Below are 12320 nucleotides of genomic sequence, written 5' to 3'. Positions count from 1 at the left end.
TTGCAACACATATAAATGCCAATGGCCTTATATTTGGCCATTGGCATGCTTTCTCAACTGGATGCATCCTTTATTTGGAGCTGTCATTGCTCCGTTTTGCTATTTGCAGAACGTTACTCCATTACCAACAGAGTACATTTCTGCAGATAACACTACTCTTACACGGACAGGTTAGTGCTTCCTGGATCGCAAATTTACCTCATTTGTATAGCTTTCAGCAGCAAATGAGGTAATTTGCATAACCTAACACTGTCTGTGCAAGAGTAGCTTTAGAAGCTCTCATGCACACCCTTACTGGCTATTGCTGAATCGCTCAGCAGACATATTGCCTGTCTGCAGTCTTACACTGTTCTTACACTCTGTGCAAGCTATGACATTTTTTCACTATGTCCTACTTTTTCACATTAATCTATACAAGATATTTGAGGTATACAGAGTGTTTGCAAGTTTGAGCAGTATTACAGTGCTGTTTGTTTTACAAAATACAGTCATTCCAAAGCATATTTCACAAAGTACAGTATTTTGAAGAGTTTAATGTGCATTTGAATGTTATTACAAGTACTGGCTGTGTGTGCATGTTCGTATATAATTAAAAGGGTTACATTATCAGTGTATTTGGGCATACTTTGTTGGCATGGCTGACAGAGTTCAAAAACCAGGTCCTCTTGTATTTGATAATATTGCAGACAATTGGGGAGTGTTTGAGCAAGAGTACAATATTTTTAAACAAACTACATTTTCCGATAAAGATGACCATATGAAGGCATTTATTCTGCTTAATTTATCTGGTTCAGAAGCCATAGAAAGAGAGTGTTCATTTGTGTATGCACATGCTGTATTTGCAGGAGAGGGGGAAAACCATCATATAGTGGTACTGGCTGAATCAAGGGAAGACTCTGAGTGCTTAAAACTTATATTTAGAGAAATGGGTAACCCCAAATGAATATTATAGTTGAAAGGCACTTATTTTACACAAGGGATCAAAAGTCTGGTGAAACTTTTGCAGCATATGTAAATGACTTGAGAAATAAAGCTGAAACGTGCAGATTTGGTGATTTAAGGCATGAGCTGATAAAAGACAGATTTGTGTGTGGTATTAAAGATGATGCTGTGAGAAAGATTTTGCTTTGTTCCAGTGATTTAACTTTGAATAAGGCCATTGAGATTGGTCAGATATATGAACTCACAGAAAAGCACACAAATATGCTTACAAATGAGAAATGCATGCTCCCAGTATCTTCTAAAGCAAATACTGATAGTGTGCAGCACGTGGTTAAAAAAAACAGGCCCAAGCGCATGGCGGCGACTATGAGCCCTGCAACAGTCACTGGTATACCCCATACCTTTCTAGCAAATTTCACAGTGTGCAGTCTCAGTGAAGCACAAGGGTGAGTCAGCAAACTCAAAGCAGGTTCCCTCACCTAGGCTCATAGTCAACAGTCATAACTGTGGTGGCAATCATGTGTTTAAAAGAGAAAAGTGCTTAGCTTTTGATCAGCAATGCCACAGATGTAAAAGGTGGAATCATTTCCAAAGATTTTGTAAATCAAAAGAGGCTCATTCATTTATTAAAAGAGAGCATTCAAAGAGACAAGTCGATCAATTAGAAAGCTGTGACCCCACTTTTTATGTTGATGGTGTGTCTGTGCTTAATGAAACAGTCAATGCAGTAGATTTGTGGCAAAAAATGTATTTTGTACTGTTCGGATAAATGGAAGACCCACAGAGCTCAAAGATGACACAAGTTCAATGTTATGTCAGCAGAAACATTTGCTAGAGCATGTGCTTGTGAGAAACTTGATTTGGCAAAGTTTACTAAGCTTGTTACTTATGGTGGTGAAGAAATTCAAACTGAAGGTTCAGTAGTGCTTTCATTTTACTCTGCTGGAAACAGTTATGACTTTCAATTTTACATAGTCAAAAGGCATGTACAGTCATCATTAGGCCTCAGAGACAGTTTGAAAATGGGGCTGCTTTCATTTAACAAGGAAGTCCACCATGTTAGCTTGAAAGACCACTGTTCTAATTTTGCCCAGTCTATTTTTTTCTACTATGCTGATCTTTTTGAAGAGAAAGTAGGCAAACTCCCACTTCTGTACTCCATGAAGTTAAACCCAGAGGTCAGCCCAGTTGTCAGACCAGACTGGAAGGTTCCAGTAGCTATGCAGAACAGAGTCAAAGCTTAACTAGATCAAATGGTGCAGCAAGGTGTAATTTGTCCAGTTAAAGAACCAACTAAATAGGTATCTTCCATGGTTATAGCTCATAAGAAAAGCTCAGATGATATCAGAATATGTATTAATCCATGAGATTTGAAAAAAAAAAAAAGCACTGAAAAGACCTCATCCTTCAATGCGTACCGTCAAAGAAGTCACTGCTCTTATGCCAAATGCCACAGTTTTTTCTGTCTTAGATGCAAAGAGTTCATTTTGGCAAATTTTGCTTGACCGAAAATCTTCATTGCTAACCACTTTCAGTACTCCTTTGGCAGGTACAGATTTTTGAGAATGCCATTTGGGATAAATTCTGCCAGTGAAGTCTTCTTTCTGGGTATCCATGTGTTATTATAATAGATGATATTCAAGTAGGAGGTAATGGTGAAGCTGAGCATGACAGAAAACAAGAGAAAGTTTTGGAAAGTGCACATGCGGTGAATCTTAAGCCTGAACTGGTAAATAAATGACCAACTTAAGTAACTTCTCGCAGCCTAAACTTGCACTTCTGAGGATTCAGCTTATGACTAGATCCTTCCAAGCAAACAGCAATTCTCGAGATGCCAGCTCCAGACAATGTTCAAGCCCTACAGTGTTTTGTTGGCTTGGTTAATTACCTAGGCAATGTTCAAGCCCTACAGTGTAGCTTGGTCATGGTCAAAGCAACACCAGAGAGCATTTGATGTCCTGAAACAGAGAACTGCCAGTCTACCAACTCTCAGATATTATGATATTCACAAACCAGTTACTCTTCCTTGTGATACTTCGGAATTTGGTCTTGGTGGAGTCATTCTTCAAGAGGGTAGACCAGTAGCCTATGTATCCAGAACTCTAACCCAAACTGAAAGGCAGTATGCCCAGATAGAGAAAGAGCTCTTGGCAATTTTGTTTGCATGTTCAAAGTTCCATGATTATATTTATGGTCGGCCTGCTATTCAGATCGAAACAAATCACCAACCTATAGTCACTATTTTGAGAAAACCTATGTATACAGCTCCAGCCAGATTACAACACAGGATTTTGAAACTGCAAAAATATAATTTCAGTCTTGTCTACGCAAAAGGCAAACTTCTTTATCTTGCTGATACATTATTCAGATCTCCCAGAAATACCACTGAACAGCATGAAAATGAGAAACTTGATTTTGAAGTTGTGGAAGTGAAAAATTTTTCTTCCACACATCTTGATGAGCTTAGAAATGATACAGCCTCAGATCCAGTTCTCCAGAAGCTCAACCACTTTATCAGTTGAAGATGACAATCAAAGCAATCTTGCTTACAAGTTGACTTGCAACTTATTTTAACTTACAGAGATGAGATTTTGATAATGGTATCATCATGAAAGTTCCAAAAGTGATTGTTCCAAAATACTTACAACAAGAGTATATTACCATTTTGCATCGTGGTCACTCAGGAACTGATTCTACCAAAAGAAGGGTGACAGAACTAGTATTTTGGCCTTCTATGTCAAGAGACATTGAGAGACTACTTTCGTGTTGTTCTGTATGTAATAGTACTAAGCCACATCAACAGAAAGAACCACTTCAGCTAAACCAGATTCCTGAACTACCTTGGTCGACAGTAACTACAGATATTTTCAAGTGGAATGGTCAACCTTACTTGGTGTTAGTAGACTCTTATTCAAATTGGTTTGAGACTGACCTACTTCCAAATCTAGCGTTCAGTATTGTCATTACTAAGATGAAGCTTCATTTTGCAGTCCACAGTAGTCCGCACAGTTATTTCTGACAATTGTACACAGTTTACAAGCCAGCAGTTCAAAATATTTGCTGATGAGTGGGACTTTACTCATGTTACAAGCAGCCCTGAGTGCAAACAGTCAAATGGTTTGGCAGAATATAAAGTTTAAAGTGCGAAACAATTACTACAGAACTCAAAACAAGACAATAGCAATGTTTTCTTGAATCTCTTGAATCTATTCCTCGTGATAAACATCTTGGTTCACCTGCACAGAGACTTGTGTCGAGACAAACCAGAACCACTTTACTAATCAGCAGTAATCTAGTGGTTCCATGTGTCAAGAACTGAAAGCTCATCTTCTGAAGATGTGCTTATCTCAGAAGTCCTGTTATTATAATACCAGCAAACCGCTCAATGCATTACGAGAATGGGAGATAGTGAGGATGCAGATGTCCAAAGGTTTTGATCAGATTGGAGTCATGAAAAGTATGTCCAGAGCCAAGATCATACATTGTGGAATCACAAGGAGTAGAATTTAGGTGGAATTGGAAACATTTGATCCCGATGTCCAAGCCTGTATTGCAGTATCATACCTGTAAGAAAGATTCTAAATCTCAGAGTGAGTTATCCAGTGTTCCAGTTCTAGAGGACCTTCCAGTAAATATCCCTGTTCCTGAGAAGAATCTTGAAACTCCAGAATCTGTTTGTTCATCAATGGCTGTCCCTGTTGCTAAACCCAGTTCTGATTACTATATCACTAGATCAGGTTGCATTTCCAGACCATGTTCCAGATACATGGCCACTTGGACATAAGTATATGAACGTTGTGTTTATTTCTTAGTGTCTGTATAATTGCGTGTCTTTTTTCAGATGTCATTTTATTGAGGGCAATTTGTTAAAGAGGGAGGACATAGATCAATATGTATGTATACTTTTAAGAAGCTTACCACGGGCTTGCACAAGTGTATAAATACTGAGCACATGTGAGCCTGACTGTCATTTTGTAGTAAGCTGTTGAAATGTAAGCTTGCATGTCTGTGTAGTCTTGTCAGTTAATCAGTTTGTTTATATTTTGTGCTGCTATCCATCCTGATGTGTTTATATGTAATAAAGCATATAAACAAACTACCTCACCTGTTTGTCTTCAATTGTAAACCAAGACAAGTGAGAGTTATAGCCAGTTTAAATGAGCTTGTGGCAATCAGTGCTGAGCTCTTCCCTGGAGAACTAGGAATTTTGGAAAGCATGTCACTCACACCTGCTTGGTTCATCCGAGTAATCCTGAGGCCATTTAAAAAAAAAATCACTATCTGAAGATGGTTCAGAACTTCACTGTTCTATATTTAAGTTTATTTCCACTTTGTTTAATAAATTAGCCTTGCCTAAACCTAAATAAAGTTCTGCTATTTTGCATGCAGTCTTCTTTACTGGAAATGGAAAACATTTTGTCATTATAATTAGAAGAACCTCATTTAGATTCAGTTACTTGACCTGCTGATATGTATAGTTCCAAAACACAGATGGTATTTCCTAACACTGAAAAGCTATCCCCTGCTGTAGTGGTCCAAGCAGACTGCTTTGTTTTTTGATTGCTTGAATGAGCTGGTCTGAGATACCACTTTCACCCACAACTCAGGTATTTGGACAGTAGTATTAAAACAGATTGGTATGATAAAGAATGTACACATGCTAAGATCCATAAGCTTTCAGTAACAAGTATCCATGGTGCATTAAATCATATATACAGTAGCTATAGCTGTTCAACATTCATGTCTGGATGTGCCATGGAAAAACATTTACACATGGTTTTGAAAACAGAAACATTTTTAGGTTTTTTTTAAAGCCATACTGCTCCAAAATTGTAGTACCAATAATGCAATGTCACAACAAACTTAAACACCTGTTTCGAAGGAGTTTACATTACTGCATACATATGTATTTTAACAGCAACATCAGTTTGGCAATATGGTTTGTAATTTGAACACTAGCTGCATTAATAACCTACATACGATGGAACTCATAATTTGTGATACATTTTGACACACCTGGGGATGCAGGGTGTCAGCTTTTAAGGCTTGTCTGTTTTTCTATTTTAAGGTTGCACTCTCTCTCCACCCATGGTATTACTCAGTAATAAATCAACAGCAATATATCCTGTAATTATTGTCAGCTTGCCACAAATGACTTGACTTTGTACATTTACACTGAAGCAGGTTTCTGGAAAGATTACCTTCTGTTGAAGAAAATAACCCTGACGGTCTAGCTGGAGTGAACAAAAAAGTCCCCTATCACTTTTTTTCCTCCATCACAGACAGAACTTTCGCACATTGTAAATGACTCTAGTGCAGGGACAGTTTCTACATAATTAGCATGCCCAGGATAGTTGCGACGGCTTGAGTAAAGAGCTGTTTTCTAAACTTCCACTTCTCTGGAATTGCCCAGCAGGATTAGAGCTTTGCTGTCAGGTTACACATTGATGGATGGTCACTGATGGTGCTTGTGAAGCACAAAGGGGACATTGTACAGCCTTGCCAATGCCAAACGTGCTAATCAGTCAACCCTCAAGTCTGGGTGGGGAAGGGAGGCCAGATAGCCAGAATGCAGTAATACTGTTTGTTAGTGATATTCCAGTAAACACTAACTTTTTAGTGTAATAATTAATGTGGCTCTTGAACTGTGTTGCCATGCAGAACCAGCCTTGCTCATTACATAGCTAGTTGTGTTGCTGGGCAGGAAATGAGCTTTGTACAATTTAACTATGATCAGGGTTTATGATGTATCTATTTTCTCCCATGTAATAAACAACCTAGGCTGTAAGAACAGAAGGTACTTGCCCAGACAGGCATTATCTGCAACATTTCTTCTGGGACACTTTTGACGGTCTTCCATGAAATCACAGCCTGTTATCGTGGAATAAGAGTTGTGTCCTAAACTCAAAGCTATAATTTTAATGATTAAATGTTCTATGTATTTCTAAACTGTGTTGGAGGAAATGAAATCTGTATCGTAACAATGCCTTGCAAAGCATAGTACAAGTACATTTTAAACACCTGGAATAGTAGTCCTGCACAAAATATGATGCATTACTAGAGTTTTCATACTTTTTAGCTCATATGTGAAAGAATACAATCATTTGTTTATGGCAGAACACCATGATGGACAGAGAGTGATGGACTTAAAGTAAATGGCCTGAAACTTCTGTTTCATGTATTCTATTTTGCAGTTTTCCTGGCTAAGTTTACTCTACACTTATTTGTACATTCAGAAACTAAGAGCAGTCAGAATACAGGTGAAAGCCAGTGTAGTGTGATGTTAAGCCTTATCAAGTACACAAGTGAAAGGACACACACACACACACACACACATATATATATATATATATATATATATATATATATATATATATATATATATAAAATCAACATAAAGCCAAGGAAACTAACAATGGTGGAGATGGAATAGTTAAGACACCTCAACAGCGATGGTACACAAAATATATGTTTTAAAGAAACAGAACACATTATCAGCCAGGCATTGCATTCATGCTTGAAAATGTTAACCTAAGAAGTGTTAGTGTTGTACATGTGTGTGTGTATGCGGGGGTGGGGGTGGGGGGGGGTGGAAGCATACAAGTCTGAGTGGTGACAATTCCAAAACCGCACCTGGGTAACCTCAGAACTCTTTGGTTACTACAGAGATCCAAAAGGGGTATGCATCTAACATCTCTGAAAAATGGAAAAACAGAAAAATTAAATAAAGTTGTAATAAAACCACTTGGGGGATGAATATGTCTGTGGGGATGGACAACAAATGGATTCTCCTGGGTAACATTATACTCAAACTTTAGTCTGATGTACATGAGGGCTTGCCGTTTACAACTGGGCCATAAATGACAGAAAACTAAATATGCAGCTGATATGTCAATATACTGGAGAAAAGCCATTACAGTAATGGACAGATCAACTTAAAACAAATACCAGTCACTAACTAATGTAAATAGGGTATAAACAGGATAAGAAAGCAAACCATATGGATGCATATGTGAGGAAAGGATGACGATACCAGAATGTCCTAAAGCCAAATAGAAGTACAGTACTTTCATGAGGAAAAGCATACAGGAAGAAAACAATACACTGACATGGAGCATAAAGCAGATATGTGAAACTAACGGTACCAATCCAAAACTAATGGTACCAATCCAAACTAAGGGTACCAATCGAAAACTAAGGGCACCGATCCAAACTAAGGGTACCAATCCAAACTAAGGGTACCAATCCAAAACTAAGGGCACCGATCCAAACTAAGGGTACCAATCCAAACTAAGGGTACCAATCCAAACTAAGGGTACCAATCCAAACTAATGGTACTAATCCAAAACTAAGGGTACCAATCCAAAACTAAGGGTACCAATCCAAACTGTACACTTAAGTCAAAAATAACTGCCCACATCTACTTCAGAAACATTTTGATAGTTATATTGTCCTCATTTTAAGAAACACTAGACTGAAATGTGATCATTCATGCATGAGTGATTGCAGATATATAACCTGATTTGCTAACCAGATTCCTTAGTGTCCAGAATGGCATTAAAATCCTTTCATGTAGTTTTGGTGAGGATCGTTCCTAGCACATGAAAGTCAGTTGGATGCCCTATACTTTGATACAAAGTAAAGTATTGTGTCAGTGAGTTTCTGATTGCATGTACACTCTAGCATGCATTGTTATGTCTGTATATATATATATATATATATATATATATATATATATATATGTGTGTGTGTGTGTGTGTGTGTGCGTGTGTATAGAGTTCTGTATCATTACAAAGATAGGTTTGACTGAAAGAAAAGCAGTAGGTACTCTTGACTGAAAAACTTTCTACACATGTATAATCCTTGTACACCCCCAGTTGCGGCACGGTGCCCCCCAGCCCATTAATTATATATCCTAGCTCCACAGTTGCAGGAATGGTCCACCTTGAGGGCAACTACATTCTGCAACTGTCTGCAAATGCAAACCTGTGTGGTTACAGTAGTGCTACATCTGTGCAGAGTGCACAATGCTTTCAGCATAGAATGGACAATTGCTGTTGCACTATCATACGTTTAGTCTGCTATCTTGTACATGCTGTTTCTGTTTCAAATGATTCCTTGACATGCTTAAATTATTACAGCCCTGCATTGCACATAAGCTGCAGTGTAGACTCTCCTCTTTATGAAGAGCCTGTATTTGAACACTGCAGTGCTATCATAGGTTGCACAGCAACCCCCCCCCCCCATGGTGCTTCATGCCAGGCTTAAACACTTTTTTGTCAAATGGAGAGCACATGGTCCTACTGTGCACCATTTATTTACTTTTCACATACACAGTGCCAACTGATAGTCACATGATTCTCTATTTAAACTACACATCTTTCAGTCACCAAGTTGGTCATCTATGCCTACTCCATAGTGATTATCACACCGAATCTTACTCTTATAACATATTCCAACCACAGCGTGCAGTCTGACATCAAGGACATATACGTATGGAGAAGGCATTCAAATCACCCACAGGTATGGATATATTCTAACATGGCTTTGTTTTAGTTTGTTTGTGCTTATTGAACTTGGTTACATTATTGTAGAAGTTAAATCGTGGCCTTCAATGAAGGCCTATCCATAGACATACTTGACTTTGCTAGGGCATTTGATACTGTACCTCAATGAAATTATCAAGGCCCTAGAGGATTTGCAGATTAACACTGAAATCACCAAGCGAGGCTGTGATTAGTTATAAGGCAGAACAGACTGGGTAATAATACAAATTATACAATGACTCCCCATTAATATTCCAAAACATGCATGCTGATTGGCCAGGGTGCCCATTGTAAATCTCACGATATACTACACCTCGTCGTCGGTTATTGCTTAAATAACTTATCTACCAAAAGTATTAGTATGGGTGCTCCCCAGGGGTCCATGCTTGCCCCGTTGATGTTTAGGTTATGTTAATAATTCCATTGTCTTGTAATTTGTGGCTAAACAAAATTGCAGAGTAAAAAATTGGAAACATTGTTAACCATGACCGGCATCAAGTCCACTGATGGTCACTTTGGTAGTGTAGAGTGTCAAGTCCTGACGACAGCCTATCCAATTCAATTTCTATTAGCAGTTCAGGCAACTGATGGAGTGACAGGGGAGGAATGGGTGTGCCCATCCTGGAGGGGTGGGTGGCTACCAGGGTATTCCATGCAATGATCCCTTGGGGAGGTGTGGGATGCTGCATCAAGGGGGCATAACTTAAAGAATATTAAGAGGGATGGGTATGGCTGACCTGCTGCTTCAAGCATCACCACTTAGCTACAAAGGTGGGGGTAGTCATGGGTTTGTAAAAAAAATCCTGTGAAATGATAACTGCCAAGAACCCCAAGATGCCCTTAATCTCCATTACTGACTTACAGCAAGAACTGGGGATAACATAGGGGTATGGTGTTAAACAAAGGAATACAGAAGGTCAGATGGTAGTGGATTTTGTGAAAAGGATGGACATGGCTGTGGTGAATACGTATTTTAACAAGAGGGAGGAGCATAGGGTGACATACAAGAGTGGAGGAAGATGCACACAGGTGGATTATATCTTATGTAGAAGGGCCAGTTTGAAGGAGATTGGAGACTGTAAAGTGGTAACTGGAGAAAGTGTAGTTAGGCAGCATAGGGTGATGATTTGTAGGATGATGTTGGTGATCAAGAAGAGGAGGAGGAGTGTGAGGGCAGCACCAAGGATCAAATGGTGGAAATTGAAAAAGGGTAATTGTGAGGTGGAGTTCAGGGATGAGTTAAGGCAGGCACTGGGTGGCAGTGAAGAGTTACCAAATAGCTGGGTAAGTACAGCAGAGCTAGTAAGGGAGACAGCTAGATAGGTGCTTGGTATCACATCTGGACAGAGGAAGGACGACAAGGAGACCTGGTAGTGGAATGAGGAAGTACAGGAGAGTATACAGAGAAAGAAGTTGGCAAAGAAGAAATGGGATTGTCAGAGAGATGAAGAAAGTAGACAGGAGGTTAAGAAGGGACGTGATTAGTGATCAGCAGTATGGTTTCATGCTGGGAAAGAGCACTACAGATGTGATCTTTGCTCTGAGAGTGTTGATGAAGAAGTACAGAGAATGTCAGAAGGAGTTGCATTGTGTGTTTGTAGACTTAAGGAAAGACTGCAAGGAACCACCACGACGTAAAATCCACAATTTAATTGATTTTGCAAAAGGAAGAACAAGCGCTTTCACACACCATCCCGGTGCGCTTCATCAGGTTACAATCAATAGCAAAACTTCACCCTTTAAATACAAAAACTAACATCAATTACTCAATTGAATACATCAATTAATGTGAACTATTAAAAGATTTAAAAGGGTGATGACATCCTGTAGTCCTATATATCATTCAAAAATATATGCATTCAATAAAAATTCCTTTCTAAATCAAAACTATTCATTTTCTAAAGAAAAACATTTTTATCATAAATAGACCCATTTAAACTTCTCCTAGTTCCTAAATGAGAAGTTATAATAAAATAATATTTATATTTAGTATAAGCATCCACATTACTGCCCCTTTAAATTCATCATATCAAAGTGATGATCGAAATATACATTGTTAGAATAATGATAACACAATACACAACATATATTATTATAAAATAATTAGAATACACTAATTAAATTAATAAATCTATACAAGTATATCCATAGTGGATGTACCTGATGCCTATTCTAAATACACAAAAGGAACTTACAATGTGTATTATAATCTAAGCATAAGTTCATGTAAATATATGTATGATTTATAATTTACCATTTGATAATCTGTTGTACAAAATATAATATATAATATATCAAATCAGTATTAAAACAGCCATCCCAATAACAAATAAAATCATTTAAAAATCATATGAGAATGTGGAAAGAAAAATAAATATGATGAATAATAATAACTTGTCCATGTAGCATCACATAGATCCTAATAGGGCCGGTTGAATGTTAAGCGTGGAATTTAGACCTGGTTCTATATGGGCTCTGAAATTCAATATCCATTTGAGCTCATATAGTCCAAGAGTGCCTATAAGGTCTCCTTCTCTTTTATTCTGATTCACCACTTGAACCACCCTAAATTTGAATGCATGCTGTGGAAATTGTTGGCAATGCTTGGCCAGAGCATTAGTGAGGTTTCCCTTCCTAATATCATACACGTGATTATATATGCGATCTTTAAACCTACGTGAGGTCATACCTACATAGTATGCTTCACATAAATCACATGTAGCTAGTAAATAACGTTTCTGGTGTCACAGGTGGCATAAAACGTCGGTTTAAAGGCCATATTTATGCCTGGAACTTCAAATGTCTGAGTTGTTGATATATATTTACATATAC

The sequence above is a fragment of the Protopterus annectens genome, chromosome 4.part1 (assembly GCF_019279795.1).
Source record: "Protopterus annectens isolate FY-2018-M chromosome 4.part1, PAN1.0, whole genome shotgun sequence".
NCBI lineage: Eukaryota > Metazoa > Chordata > Ceratodontiformes > Protopteridae > Protopterus > Protopterus annectens.
This window is presented reverse-complemented; position numbering follows the sequence as displayed.